General features: G+C 30.9%; 1 protein-coding gene across 3 annotated transcripts in view; it reads left to right on the top strand.

The window, feature by feature from the left end:
• Positions 1-1,808: 1,808 nt before the first annotated feature.
• Positions 1,809-16,840, top strand: part of LOC106617625 (uncharacterized) — a 115,778-nt gene continuing 100,746 nt past the window's right edge. Inside the window, exons 1-2 of one of the 3 annotated variants that reach the window (XM_070109648.1) lie at positions 1,809-1,825; positions 1,890-2,033. The gene's annotated coding sequence lies outside the window, so the exon portion shown is untranslated. Of the gene's footprint in view, positions 2,034-16,840 lie in introns of all 3 variants that reach the window. The other 2 variants (XM_070109651.1, XM_070109650.1) reach the window with 2 other exon arrangements.

The raw sequence follows: 16,840 nt of genomic DNA, 5'->3' as shown, positions 1-16,840 counted from the left end.
ATTTCTGTCGCGCTGTAATTAAAACCAGAAGGAGTATCCTGTTGACAGAAGCCTAAAAAAGCTTTTAATGCAACCGGTTTTAACAGCGCTCTCATTTGAGAGCAGAAACCAACCTTACTGACCGACGGATGTGCCTCTGTACACCTGAAGGTCTGTGAATATCATACATATCGAAGCTTATGTTATTATCAAGGACTTTGAATAGTGCTACCTAACAATGGGAATACACAATGTCGTCAATGACAGCTGTTGGCATTGTCATCATTTTCATTCTGTGTGATTGTATGAGTGTGCGCGAACGCCTGTTGATAAAAGTGCTGCTGTTCGCACTCAATGCTATTGTATGTATTACTTTTATATAAATGTGGATATGTGAAGAGATGGCTATTTAAACATTACTAGGGCAACCTTAAGTTGCTGAAATTGAAAGGAGTGCAAGTTCTCTGTGTGCCTTGAAAATATAAAATTCAATGAGGAATAAGTATTAAGAACTATTCTCAATTAAATTGTTTCATTATTTCGATGATATGGTTTGTGTTAACTGTTAGTAGATATACTAACATTCTTTTGGAATCAGAACTTTTTTAAATACTTTTTATTTCATATTTATGTTGTAATACTGTATTTATTTAAAAAAATTCTAAATAGGTGGCAATCCTTTTCAACATATGTATGTATCTTCCTAAATAAGTAAATATTTTCAACTACTTTGACTACTTCCAAATACGTTAAAAAAATTTAATTGTAATTATTCGTTTATCTTAATATTTTTTTCAAATAAACTTTTTAAAAAAAGTGGCAACTCCTCCTTTAGTTTGATAATCAGAATATAATATTTTGTTAATATTAACGATGGTTATTAAATTATTTAAATTATCTCTGTTTTAAAATATATTCAGACTTAAGCTTTCTTAAAGCTCCTAATATACATATTGTAACAATTCGTTGATCTTATCAATTTTATTAAACTAAAATTATAGAACAGTTGGCTACTTTGTTTTAAAACATTTTCAGATTTAATATTGTAATAATTCGCTGGTCAATTTTACTTAATTAAATTTTTTTGAACCGTTGACAACTCTCCTCTAAAAATTTTTTTCCGGTGTAAGCTTTATTAAACCTCTGTAACATTTAATACTCTCATTGTAGTGGGCGTATTCTCTTAAAAATGTTTTGATAAAATATTTTGCAACAGGTGGTAATTTTTTTTTAACATTCATTTTTTTTAAACATTCAACTATACTATACAAATTTAAACACTAAATAAATAATAATTTGAACGCCACAAAAAATCCTGTCATACAAGTTTTATATATATTCCCTTTAAAGTCCAAATTAACCTCTGTTTCTTCTTTATTTTTATATTTTATTCTCCTACTCTGTTCAACGCAAATGTTAGCTGACAAAAGTCACTTGAACTGCGTCGGTGGTAGGAGAACATAATTATTTCACAGGATTTGCACAGCTACTTGCCACTACATTGAGTTTAAAGCAACAGTTTGGCTTCTGCTATGTACATTTACATAACAGTGCGATAACAGGTGCACTCTTTCGTTAAAATTACTGCGGCTTTGGCGCTCAGCGCTTTATTCGGCGCTATTAGCGACATTGTCACCAATTCGTAATTCTGTTAGGCTGGCATTGTTATCACGCGCTGGGCCAGAGAATGTACATAGATAAGACATTTGTTATTGGCATTGTTGGCGCTAATGTTATCACATACATTGTACATGCTGTTAAAATGCAGTTCTGCTGACAGTCGAAGCAATTCTCAATTCGAATTCATTCGCGTTCACGACGTCAAGCGTTATCGTCATTGAATACGGTCGGTTAAGCAAGTTGTAAGGTTACGAATATTTCAGTATTATCAGTTTTCATTTCAATTACAGAGATTTGTTTTGGAGATAGTGTGCCACAACAACAACAACTGAAAAGCTTATGTGTTATTGTTACCTCTATGCTTTTGTGGAATTATCTTGTTCGCACAACGTGTGTTAGATTGATACAGTTTTAACGGTCAATAATTTGAAAGGGTTGGTGCAATTCAATAAAATTGTGGGAAAATAAAAATACAAAAGCAATTATTAATAATGAACAAATAAGTTGAAGGAAGTTGTTAATATTTTTGGATGTTACTCAATAACAAATCGAAGAATTGTGCTTATCGTGTGTGGTGTCAGTGAAATGATTAAGTGTTTATTGTGAAGAGAAAAGTTGGTACGCTAAACTAAAGAATATAAAACGATTTGAAATATTAAAAGTATTTGCTAAAATGTTGTGTAAAAATCAAATACAAAATAATTAAAAATTATGCGATTGACTGAAAAATTATTATAATGATTTAATTATAGAACTTTAATTAAATGTATTCTAATTTGGAATATTACAAACACAAATAAGATTTATTTTTATAATTTTTATATTAAAAATTTACCATAAATTTAGTAAAAATTATTAATGTTCTCATTTTACTTTTTTTTTGTACAAATGAGTAATTTTGAAATTCAAGCATTTTAGATTCAAAAAAATAATAATAATATTAAGCTACTAAAAAGTATTGATAAATATTATTTAGAAACTACTAAAGAAATTTATATCTTAAAAGTTGTGTTGTGAAGAAACGGAGAGTGGGAAGAGAGCAGAGTACTGAAGAGGTTTTCATATTCAGTCCCATCGGATTCGATTGTAGAATTCTTATCTAATATTTTATTTATTTATTTAATTTAGATATAGCATACAAATATAATATCTAAAAAAAGAGAACATTGGCTGCCAGGGCCTATGGCTCAGTTTTGCGAAATGGTATTGTTATTATTATTATGTTATATTATGGTGTTTGTCACGTGCATAATTTATTTATTTTGATTTATGTATATTTTTGTATTAGATTTTTGTGCTTAAGTATAGTTCCTTGAATAATTGGTTTATTAATTCGATGTTTGTTTTTGTAAGTAAATCTCTTAGAGCAACTTGCCCGAAGACTCTTTCTCGAATGGATTTTAGTTTTTTGAAGTCGTGGATTAGGTGGTCTGTGGATAATAATCCTTTGCAGAAGGGACGTGGTTATCTAATATTCTTTGAGCTACTGCTCTACTCACCCAACACTTTCAAATCATATTAATTTTATACCAAATTACAAAAAAAAATAATAATCATAAATTTGTAATATGTATAATTGTTTGAAGTAGGAAATTTGATTTGCGAGCAAAATATTGAAATTTTTGCTAATCTCATCGCAAAACTGAGTTTTGTATAATAATGTCTATTAATTAATACAAGTTGTCAACATTAATTAGGCCTTACTGTATACACTATATCTCAGTGTTGCCATAATTTGTTTCTATTAACACTTATTCCTGTAATTAGCACTAGAACTACGAAGACTTACCATATACATATTTCAAATAGGTCTCTCTCTCTCTCTCTGAAAATTAGAAGCGTAAGAACAAAATAATCTATAATAATATTCTATACACAAATTTAATAAAATCATGATCGTAAAATATTAAATAGGAATAAAGAGGAAATGCTATAAGTAAATGATGCAACCGGTCATTTTGATCGGTTCGTAGTTCTAGTGTTAATATTACAAACACATAAGTCATAAATTAAAGTTGGCGAGTAATTTGTACTTACACTGTTCAACAGGTCGGCTGAGTAATATTACTAATTTGTTGTGTATTTTCTACCACAAAGTCGTCTGAAATATTTTTTATTGATTCTTGTAGTGCTTTCATAACTGTTTCAACCATTCTACTATTTAATTTATATAATAAAAGCAGAACTGTTGCACCACCATGGCGTATGAGTAATTTTTAAATATAGTTTTAATTCTATAATCCAAAGTCGTTAATAATGCTGAAATATGCTCGAAATGTTACTTATTTATTATTAGAAGAATTTCATTCAAACTTCAATGTAGTTGAGGCATATACAAGTATGTAATATAACTGAATCACCGTGGCGTATGAGCAATGTTATTAAATTGTTAGATCTTCTCCACTCAAAAGTCGTAAATAATGCAGAAATATGCTCTAAGTGCTATTTATTTCTTTTAATAATATCTTCGTTTAAATATACATAATTTTTTCATTCGTATTGACTCAAGTATAAATCCTTATGGAGTCTGCATGGCGTATGAGTAATATTTACAAACTTTAAAGTTTTTAGAATAAAGTGAAAGCATTCACTAATGACTTTCTTTAAACATTATATTATAATATTTTGAATTTATTGAAGTAGTTTTTAGAATGCTGCGTTTCCATTTATTCAATTTTGACTTCTCAGACATTTTTCGCCTTTCTGATTTCTTGAAATTCGCACTTTTATTAAATTTAACTTTCAAATAAAAGCCCAAAAATTGCAAAATCATAAAAACATTCGCGATATTTTCAAAAATGACATTTTTCGCAATTCTGATTTCTTGAAATTCGCACTTTTATTAAATTTAACATTCAAATAAAAGCCCAAAAATTACAAAATCATAAAAACATTCACGATATTTTCAAATGTTTCGTTTGTAATTTATATTAATCTTTATACCCTGAATAGGATATATTGAATTTGTAACACCCTAAAGGAAATTTCGAGACTCTATAAAATATATATTGCCTTTAATGATCTGCATCGACGAGGGGAGTCGATTTAACCATGTTCGTATGTCTGCCCATGTGTATATATGCAAACTAGTCCCTCAGTTTTTGAGATATCGATATGAAATTTTGCACTAGTCATTTTCTTTCCAAGAAGCTGCTCGGAATTGCCACCATTGGAACACTGTAACATATAGCTACATACAAACTAAACGATCGGAAGCAAGTCCTTGTATGTGAAACTTTTTTATTTGACGAAATTGGCATGAGCTATTTTCTAAGGTAACAATGTAATTCCCGAAGAAATTGTTTTGATCGGATGATTATAGCATATAGCTGCCGTACAAACTAAACGATCTAAATGAAGTACTTGCATGGAAAACTTTTTCATTTGACGAGATATCTTCAAAAAATTTGGTACGGATTATTGTCTCAGGCAATGATGCAATCTCCGAAGAATTTGTTCAGATCAAGTTACTATCAGGTTCTTGTAAGGAATATTTTGTATTTGTGAAGGGTATTATAGATACGGTGTAACCAAACATAACGTTCAAAAGACGAAACAGTAGAAATAAAATGTTTACGAGTGTTATGTGGTCAACTTAGCGAATGAGTAAAAATAATTTTAGTTAATGCATTGTACTGTGCGAGGTTGTAGTAAATTCTATGCTACGAATGTAATTGCATATAATTCTACAGTTATTCTAATAATATTTTAATTGACTCATTAATTACGACTTAAACGTTTTCACTTGCAAAACCTCACTCATAAACATTTGTGATAAACAAACAAGGCATGAGTTATTTTTGTTGAACTTTTAGCAGAATTGAACATATATTGTATGTTCACCAGTAATATGAGTAATGTGAGCAAAAAAAATATATATATTAAAGTTAAAGATTATCAAATTCAAGCCCTACATACAATCCAAACTAAGATTTTTTCACTTTCAGTCAACTTTATGATTTCTACAGTTCAATCAACCATTCTTATTTCTTGAAAACAAGGTTATATAATATTATGTTTTTTAGAAAAAGTTATAAAGAAGCTTGATGAAACCTTTGATAGAAGAATGAATGTTAGTGATTTTTTTAGCTCTTAATTTGTTCACATAATATGTAAGAACATTATGTTTAACTAAAATTTGACTTCGAATAAAGCCGTTTAAATTCTAATAGAGTAATTTAGCTGATGTTGAAAGTCAAAAACCAGCTGACATTGCATAATTTTGGCGAAGGCAATTAGGTGCCCTTTCAACACGCACTCAATTTCCCTTTCCAACTCATTAGCAGCGCAATTCATACATTGTCGAATTAATGGAAGTTTTCTGCTTAAGCATCAAAATTTACAACTCAAACACCCACGTGTAAACACATGCGTTATGTGCATGTGTATGTCTGCAGGCGCAAGCTTTCCACTTGCGTGCTATTAATTGTTGCAATCGGCATAAATTAACTGCGAGCACTCGTTTGCGGAGCGGAAATGCAGGTGGCTAGTGGAAAAATTTTTAATGTGCTCGCTGCTTTGCCACAAGCGCTAGTTTGTTTGACTATGCATAATGTGCTTGATGTATTCACATATAGAAGTGCCCTACAGGAAATGAATTTTTAATGAAAAGCATAAATATCCCTTAGCTAATTAACTAACCTTCGCCTTCGTTTTTCAAGTGATTCGGAGGTGGTGAAATTTTACCTAATATTTTAATTTTTGACTGCTGACAGGTGTCAGCATGAACATGTTTTCCATTTAGGTATTTAAATAAATGTGTATTTTTGTTATAATTACATATCAACTGTCTTTAACACAACTCAGAAAATTACAATTATTTTGTAATATTTTCAAATATTTATAACCGGAACATACCCTATTAAGTTTGCCATGAAGTTTGTAACACCCAGAAAAGAACATTGGAGACCCTATAAAAAATATATATGAATGATCATGAGCTTAGTTGATTTAGCCAAGTCCGTCTGTTCATCTCGATCTGAAATGTTGCATACGTTCTTTTCTCCCCAAGCTGTTCATTTGTCGGAACCGCCGATATCGGACCACTATAGCATATAGCTACCATACAAACTGTATAATCAAAATCAAGTTCATAACTTCGATCATCGATAATAATTTTATAGGGCTTTCAGAGTCGAATTAAAATATTTTTTACTGTATGCCCAGGCTTTGAATAGAAATTTTCTGCTTGAAATACAGTTTTGAGTTTATTGTGTTGTAGAATATTCTCAAAACCATTGAATTTATGTTTCTTGTAAAGACCAATTTTAACAATAAATCACGCATAACTATACAATTATGTTGGTAATATAAAAGGAATTGCTAGAGTTAATTAATTAAACTTGTTTATTTTGTAGATATTCAACAAAAAGTAGATTTGAAAAAAATTTGTTTCTTGTAGTAGAGCTGGTTTTCGATATGAGTGGTGCAAAAAAATTATGTTTTACATAATTGGATTCGTTTATAAATAATAATAATAAGATTAAAGAAGGAATAAACTTTTTGGCAAAACAAAAAAAATATTAAAAAGGGTATAATGGGTGAAGAAGTAGATATTGAAGCATTGATTTAAAACTAGATGCTGCAAACTAGTTTTTTCTCGAAATAATATATCGCAAAGCTTTTCTTCTCCATATATCGATAACGATTAATCGATTATCTTGGAATTTATAGCGTACACTTAGCACATATAGATCACAAAACTCTGAATATTTTTGATATTTAAATTTATTTGCAACAAAAAATCATGAATTTTTTAGTGACCTTTTTCTGATTGGAAAATCAGCATCTGCCGAAGTTCTCAGAGTTCTAATGGAGATGATTATTTGCATTGTAATAAAATTATAGTAACCAAAGTAAAAAATCTTAAAAAATTATTGAAAAGGTTAACAGAAGTGTTAAACTATTTTATTTCTATATTGTTGTTTACGCAAAAGTCAAGAGATATTTTTCAATGTTTATTGCCGAAAATTTCGGATTATTAATGTTTTTAAAACAGATTTTTTATTAAAAAATGTTAAAAAAAAAATTATGTACTGTGTGAATTTTTCGAAGTAATGTGTAACATTATGAAATCCAACTAAAACTATTTATATACAAAAAGTTTTGAGTACCTTCTTTTTACATACAATTTTCTATGGGGTCACCTCTGGCGCTACAGCACATCACTCATACGCCATGTACGTTTGTTTGAATTCGCAAGTGCGTGGCTAATTGGATTTGCTGCCGCTGTCGATTATGACAACCACTCTAATATGTATGTTTTTTGGAATTGTTGCAGCTGTCATTATCGCCACAATGCTTCTGGGTGATAAAGTGTGCGTGGCAGTTGCATTGAGCAGTTTCCAGCAGATTCCACTGTCGTGGATGTAGCTCGGCCGTCAAATGTTTATGTGATTACTGTTAATATTTGTACTGCATTATTAGCACGTGTTGATGTTGTTTGTATAAAAGACATCTTATTTTACATTTTTTTATTTAATCTCGCTGTGACTCTGCTACAAATTGTGTGAATGTTATTAATTCTTTTTGTAATTTTAGTCACTTAAATTATATTTTAATATTCTTTAAGTGTCCTTAACACAAAACCCTTAGGCATTAATCAACTCAACGCTTTAGCTAAATTTGATTAAGCTACTCGTGTGTTTTGTTTTTACAACAAATTAGCACGCACTTGTGCAAGCGGAACTTTCTTCATTTGACTCGTGAACAAAGGCGTGTAATTGGAAGGCAGCAGCGCGTGAAATATTTCGATGTTTTTTTTCATATTTTAATTTCCCCTAACATAACCATGTACATATATTTATATATGCTTGTATATATATCCTTATGAGCATAAAGCATTAATATTTCTTGAAGGTTCTTTATAAATCCCTTATCTGTTTTCTAGATTCATATATATGTATATTAGGGCCAAATACTCATTTATCGAATTTATGCGTTAAAATGAGCCTGTATACATATGTACAGAGAACATAATATCCCTGCCAGGAAAAGTTTTTAGTTTAATTTTAAAACATGTCGGCGATTGAATGTTCACATATAAATTACAGATAAAAAATCGGTTTTCATTTTAAATACCATAACTTTTGAAGTCTTTAGGATAACATCTTTTACTTCGAAGATTCTTGTTAAGCATAACATTTTCTAAAAAGTCTATCTCTGTTTGTTTGATTTTTCCAATTCCAAAAATCGTATATTTAAAATATTTGTGAAAAAATGGTTAATGCTACGATAAAAGATATATATATATATAGCCCATAAATTCGATAGTTTACTTCTGGTTCACCCTAATGCATATTTTCCTCATTTTGTGTTCTAAATCATTTCTCATCACATTTGTTATACGTTTATATTTATAATAATATATTTATATCTTTACTTCAGATATAGATACACATGTGTATGTAATTATACATTCTGTCATTGTCCACATTCTTGTTGTTGCGCTTTGGGAATAATATAGTGAAAGTTATCCACTCACTCTTAGCAAATATGCTTAATTATACCCTATCCATCCACATCACTGTTCAATATAAGTGAGGGAATTTAGAAACAGACTCATACATACTTGTTGTTATGCTTGGGCAGCACACTTGTTGTACCCGGAAATGGATACACACTTATTTCAACTACTTAAATCATTCATTAATTTTATTTTTACGGCTGTGCCTTGCTACACCCTTCGGGCGTAAAAAGTTCCAATGACTGCGTGCAACCGTAACATGCATAAAAGAAGCCGAACCACACAAACCAAATTCAGTTCGAAAAAAAGTGTAAAAAATTTGTAAACAAAAATATATATGTTTGTATATATTGTATATAAAATTTGATGTATGTGATTTTATTTTTTGGGGATTTTTGGCGAGACGATGACGAGTGTAATCATTCATGAACAATGCCAACTTGATTAGGGTTCGCAGTGAACCTCCACCGCTTCCTTTGAAATGTTTGGAAATATTTTGAATTATGAACCTCGAATTTGGCTTTCAAAAAGAAAGTTTATTTTAATAAAGTTAAATGCATCAACGCTTTCATTTAATTTTTTTTAATAGGAGTTCATAATGTATTAAAGTATTCTTTATCATAACGGATATAGCGGTCTCCGTATTAAATTTGAACACGTTAACAATATTATGCTATATTATATACGCTCTCTCGTTTTTATTGAGTTAACTCACATATTGGCTGACATATGCAGTATAAAGTCACCCGGAAGTTCGAAAATCTTTATATTAGGTATATGGAGGTTCAGGGAAATATTGACTAGATATACCCCTTTTTTGACATTTAGACATATTGTTATCCGGAAAGTATTGTCTCCAAATTTCACTTGCATATCTCACACATTGGCTGATATTTTCGGTAAAAAGTCACCTTTAACATATTAGGTACCTAGGTGCTTGAACAGTTTTGGTTCGGTTTGGACAAAGGCACTATTTGTGCAAAGCTTCATTCCATTATATTAATTCGTGCTTTATTTATATATTGGAATATGAAAGAATCAGATGGAATTTAAAATTGTGTTATATGGAAAGTAGGCGTGGTTGTAATCCGATTTCTTCCATGTTCGCACTATGATATGAGAATTTGTAGGAATACTATGTATCGAATTTAGTCTCTGATGCATTTAGTTATTGATTTATCGCACTTCTAGTAGTTTTTAACAAAACAGTTATATGGGGATTGGGCCGGGTAATCATCTGATTTCACCTATTTTAACACGACCGTAAGAAGGTATGAAAGAATTTGGGCTGGGAAAATTTGGGTGATATCGCTTTATTGGTTTAGAAGGTATGTATATTAAACTTATTAGGAGGCAGGGTCACGCCTATTTTTTTTAAGATTTTCAAACCCTAAGTGCCCCTCTTTAATGCGATTTGTTGTGCCAAATTGAGTTCTGTATCTTAATTTACGGCTAAGTTATGGCGCCTTATTCGTTTTCGATTAATGGCATTTTGTGGGCGTGTAGTGGTCCGATTACGTCCATCTACGAACTTATCTTAATTTGTGAACCAAGTTTCATCAAGATATCTTAATTTTTACACAAGTTAATTCCAACCTCGTCACCCTGATCATTTATATATACATACTCCTATATCTAGCTCGATTAGTTTTAGGTGCAAACAACCGTTAGGTGGACAAAACATGTTGCAAGAGTATAAGAATACGTCACTATAAAGGTCGAATAAAGCGCCTTTGGAGAAGTATTATTCTTCCTCAGCCGGAAAGCGTTTGTTGAATAGCGAGCTTAATGGTAGTGACTGTTAAGGGTCTCTAAATATGATATAAAGAGTTAAGTATTATGTGCGCATTTTTTGCTCTTACAATATCCTTTTAAAGAATGGTAGACGGAATATACTACTATATGGTAGTCGTAAGATATGCCATCAAGACAATTTCCATAAGATACTAGATAAGATAAAACTAACCTTTTAAAATATCTGTAAAGATTAAGTTATTACTAAAATAAGCTTAACATAAGGCGAGAAAAATCGGATAATTCAAACCGAAAACAGTTTTGTGAAATATATAATAAATGTTAGTTTCTTTTAGTAAATGTCTAATTGATTTTCATAACATATTTACAAATATAGTGACTTCCAGAACACATTAGTGATATATTGAAGTTCTCTCCCTAATTCTATCAAAAGTTAGAAACTCACTTTTTGGAAAATGCCTTGTGGAAGGGAAAGAAAACTTATTTAGTTGGAATGGTTTTCGGCAAAGGGGTACTTGCATAAGGAATGTCTTGGTGATAAATAATATCAGCCCAAATAAAGGAAATACAAAATACAATTTCATTGTTTTATTAAAACCGGATTTTATTTATTTTACTTAAGTTTAATATTTGTTTTTTGTTTTGTTTTTTTATTTGTCCCAATTTTCTTTCCCTTTTTATGATTTAATTTCTTACCTTTTCCTTTCCTCCTTTATGTGGTCCCCTTAAAGTGATTTTTGGGATGTTTTTGAGGAAACTGCTGCATGATATATTTAAAACCTTTGATGAATATACACAAAAAAAATTCCAAATTCAATTTCCCAAATTACTAGAAATGAAAAATGTTTTAAATGTGAAAATAAAATTTTTATTTGATTTTTAAAAAAGTATTTGCAAGGTATTGCCTATACATTTGTTAAGAAAAATTAAAATTTAACAAAATGGTAGCCTTTGAAAAAATAATGTCGAACTTTGCTCAAAAATGAGATGTTCTTTAGCGCGCCAAAGCTAACTTTTTCATACAATCCAAAACTAGAGGGTCATTGTACCGAGAAATACTGAAAACTGATTGAACTTTAAAAAAAAAATATTTGAAATATTCATTTAATTTTGTAGTATGATATTTTTAAAGGTGCAGGCTATCAAAATATGCAAAAAATTTAATTAATTTTTTTCGCAAAATAACACTTAATGTGTCTCTTAATATCACATAATCAGCAACCTAACTTAATGAAATTGAAGCACTCGCTTTTACCATAAGTGTAATCAAGAGCTGTTTAATGAATTGTGCACATGAAAATAAGTTTTATTAGAATTCTCTTATTATGCAATATATCCCAGCTCTAGAAACCAAGTGTGTTGAACAAATTTGATTGAAAGTGTGCGAGTGCGAACAGCTATCGTTCACTTCTTTCCTCAGCTGTTGCTTCCGCACCAGCTTCTATGCTGCTTAACACCTGTCACTGCCAGTTAAATTAATTGAAATGAATTCAAGTCAAAGGCTGATTTATTAAGTAGACACGCATAGTAAATCGTAGTCATCTGAACTCACTTATGCGTTCACAAGTACTCCCTAATACATATGTATATATATGTATATGTACATGCGTTATTACCATAAATGCCTCAATATATACCTGGTCATGGACACTTAATTAGTGACAACAAAGGTAAACAACAATGAATAAATAATTTGAATGCTGGCAAGATTTTAAGAGGTTTGCTAATTGATGTCTCCAATCAAAGCCCTCGTTTTAGGAAGTTGAAATAATCTTTTCTTGTTTCACATTTTTAATCTCCGTTATTCCTCACAAGAATTTGGTCGATTTTGAACCAAGTTTGCAAATTAACTGAGAGAATTTTGTATGACTTTGAGCTATATTTTGTGGAAGCCCCCTGCATATATGGTGGAAATATCAGTGCTCTAATATTCTAAATGGAAACATAAAGAAATTGTATTATGATTAATTGATGCTCTATTATTAATAATTTACTACTTCGATGAAAAATACTCTCTTCACCAACGAACTATCCTTGTACTACAGAGCTCTTTCAATCAACGATACATGATGGAGCTACATTGAAACACATTAGTCGAAAGATCCAGCCTAGAGGAGGGTATCGCTATGAAACTTTCTTCTAAGGAACTAAATTCATTATTTTCAAATTCTCTTCTCTCTCAGCACGAAATATTGCACGGCAAATATTGTTTATTTCGCTTGTTGTTAGCTCGTTAAATCACTTTCATTGGGCTGTGCTATCGACAGTCTCTTCCTAATCATCTAACACTCTCTAAGTTCTTTTCGAATTTTTGTTTTGATTTTCCTGACAATAATCTTTTAATAAGAAAAAAAAGTCAGAAGTAAAAAACAAGGACCATCTCACGAGTTATACATTAGATAGTGATCTTAATTACTTGAATTATAAAATAAATTGTATAAATAGTTTTTATTAGACCAATGACTTAGTATGCCGAATTTTGGTGTTCCATATCTATTAAAAACTTAGAGGCTAGATAAAGTTAAATACATTTTTAAAATTCTCTGTACCAAGAAGAAGGATTGTTATGGAAAAATCTTAACCTGAAGCGTTGTACAGTAGCTCACTTGAAAGTTTCTAACTAACTTCTAGAGAAGCAGAAAACGTTCCACAATATCATATTAGTTAGCATACTCATACTCATAAGCAGCACTCGCTTGGCTATACTTCTGTATAATCAGTTTAATTTATTTACATCAAAAGGAGCCTTTATATGTAAGACCGAAAGTTACACTTTTGTGATGGTTTGAGAAAACGCAAACGAAAACAATTAGAGGAGATTAAAGTAAATCAAAATTTTTAGCTGGAAAAACATGTGTGCACACTCATTTCTACCCATATACATATATCACGAAAGACTGAGAAAATGTACTTGCCCGTATACATACATACAGACATAAAAATTTTTTTTAACAAATTCTTTGGCTTCCACTAACTTTTGCCATAAAAGCAATAAAATACAAATGTGATTCGGAAACTTTGGCTCAGTGGTTATGTGAATGTTTATGTGAATTTGTATGTTATGTAAAATATACGTTTATATGTAAGTAAGTTCTTAAAGGCAGATTATTGTATATCAAGCACACCCATTTAGTACGTCTGTAGAGAAAAGTATGTGTGTATGTAAATATGGGCAACCAAGTAGGACTACACGTGTGTGAGAGTTATTAGAACTCTATAGTATTTAAACTGTATATTATATAATAAATTACTTCCAATTTCTTATGTAGAGACATATTATTGACATAACCTCGAATATGCTTTTTGTAAGTGTTTCTCTAATGCTTTTTCTCTATTTCTCAAAAAACCTATTTCTTTTGATGGTTTGATAGAAGTGCAGTCTGAGGTATAAATTTGTGGGCCCTGTCTCCGTATTTGGCTGCTAATATTAACTATTGTGCCTGATTTTTTGATTGCTACATGGCAAATTTGCGAAGTCTTATAGAAAGTTAAAAGTTGTAACAATTATTATACGAGCAGCATATTCTAGAAATGACTAATGTTGTTGGTGATTGTATTTGTAAGTTTGAATAAACCACTGCTTGTCCTAGAATTTCCCTTACTTTGAAACATTTGCTTAATTGTTGATTCCGGGTGTTTCAATATTGTTGTTCAAAAAATTTTACACAAGTTCTTAAAATATCGCTTAGGATAAATATCAGCTATACCTCGCACTTTTTCGGTGTTCTCCAGATCTTTCTGCAGAGAAACTCTATTTGAAAGTATTATCCGAAGTATATACTGAGTTCTGTTTTTTATTTAATTATGTATGTTTTCGGATCTTACAATGACCATGTTATTCCAGCTTTTCATGCATTAATAAGACACATAGTTCACGAACTACTACCTACCTACATACCTCCATTGTTAAGTTCCAGCAAGATGTCTTTTAGCATCACTACATTTAGAAGTGGAAATAAGCTTTTTTATTGAGCAGTAGGCATCTACACCTAAAGCGGATTAATGACTCTAGATTACTGGTGTATTCTCATGAATTTACAGTTAATAAAATGTTGTAAAATACCACAACATTGAAGCAACGTTTACTTAAAATAAATTTATTTCTTACATTTTCAAAATAATTTTGCAGAGCTTACTCCAAATACTTTAAAAATCTAGTTTTTGCCACTTGGACTTATAACGTAGGTACATATAAGATCTCATTTAGAAGTGGAACAGAAAATAATTGGAAACAACAGCTATAAAATGAATAAACAACACATGGAGAGGTGGAGATATGTATATGCATTAGTAAACTTGTATTTACTAAATTTACGAGAGCATGGAAAGCTGTTAAAAAGTTTAGTATCTTGTACAATTTCACTTTATTTCGTTTTACGCATATATTTCTTAGGAATGGGAATTGTTCATATGAATTTGTTTCATACGTAAACGCAATAAATAAAGCTTTATGTCTCATTAAAATGTAATCTAATTTTCGTAGAAATGTTTTTATATAGTTGTTTCCAGTTTTTTTTTTAAATTTGTGCTGCGAAATAAAACTTACCCAATATAGTATTTGTATATGTGTAGAGCTTCTTTGAAATGTGTAAATAGAATCTACAAGCTGTTCAATGTTATAAACAATAAAATTATATTTTTTCAACATGAAATTAAAAATTTCATCCACGCGTGTGGACTTCGACTTGTCATACGAATCTAAACTTTTTTAAAAATCATTTTAGAACTCAAAACCTTCTTAATGACTTTTTATATGATTAAGATCTTAGTTAAAAAGCCGTGTGTTTCGATATAAGTTTTTTTCTTATTATTAGTTCTTATTATTAGTACTTTGATCCAAAGAACCAGCTAACTTTAAAAAATGCCTATTCAATCACTTTGAATTCTATACTGCTCACTTTATCTATGACGTCTTCCAAACGCAAGTGGCTGCCATTAAGGTAGCAAAAGATCAACTACTCCGGAGCGCAGCCCCTTTTAGAGTGGTCACTACGCCTTCTAATAGTAGGGCGGCCATGCAAGCCTTGAGCTCGCTAACCGTACGTTCGAGACAAGTGAAGGGATGTCGCGACTCCTTATCTTTGGCATCGAGTTACTTCATAATTAGACTGGTTTGGCTGCCTGAGTATAGCGGAGTTGAAAGCAGATGAGCTCAGGTCAGGAACTGCAGTCTCATTAGCTGTAGAATGGGAACGGATAGGAGCTTCACTGGCTGCTTGCGGTTTACTACTGAGTGGTTGGGCCTTAGGTGAGCTTGACAAACGCTGGTCACATAATAGCAACCAGTAATCGCAGGACATTGCCCGAAAGGGATTTTTCCGGCAAGATTGAAAACTTTACCGGTTGCTAGTTATTTAAGCTCAACACTTCCTTCTCGAAAGTCTCACCTTGCCAATTCTCCGGATTTTACACTTCTAGACATCCAATAAGAAGATTTGTGGTAGGTTCAAGGCCTTCATATGGCTTCACAAAATGTTGTATTTAGCAATCTAAATGTAATCTCCACTGATATTAGGCGATCAGCCACGTAACCTAACCTAACCTAGCTATTAATATACGTAGTATATAGTTTATATTAGAGAGCTCTTATTTGGCTCGGCCTTTCTGTCTACAACCTAGTATTTTTGAATAAAAAAAGATTAAACAATGCCGGTGTTTTCTGACTCGTCTTGTTTTAGTCCAAATAAATGTGCAGAATTTTCGCTTTCAACATTTTGGGTCAACATTGTTTTGTTTACAATATTATTGTTGTAATATTTATTGTCATTGTTCTTTAGTACATCCGTATGTATACCGGCTGGAAACGTTGGTTTATACCTTTCAAAATATTTCGGAATTTAAAAGGGTGGGTAGGACTCTGCAGTAGGTAAAGCTTAGTTTTGGGCTATTTTTTTCGTCTGCTTTTAGGCTGAAACGAATAGGATATTGCTTGGAAAATCTATTATTGTGCTATTTTTCTGTGTATATGAGTCTTAATTACAACTTTATTTATTATCGACCCTTTTTGACAATTTAATTATG

This window comes from Bactrocera oleae, chromosome 5 (genome assembly GCF_042242935.1).
Source record: "Bactrocera oleae isolate idBacOlea1 chromosome 5, idBacOlea1, whole genome shotgun sequence".
Classification (NCBI taxonomy): Eukaryota; Metazoa; Arthropoda; class Insecta; order Diptera; family Tephritidae; genus Bactrocera; species Bactrocera oleae.
The sequence above is the reverse complement of the archived record's forward strand: the minus strand, read 5'-3'. Positions and strand labels throughout refer to the sequence as shown.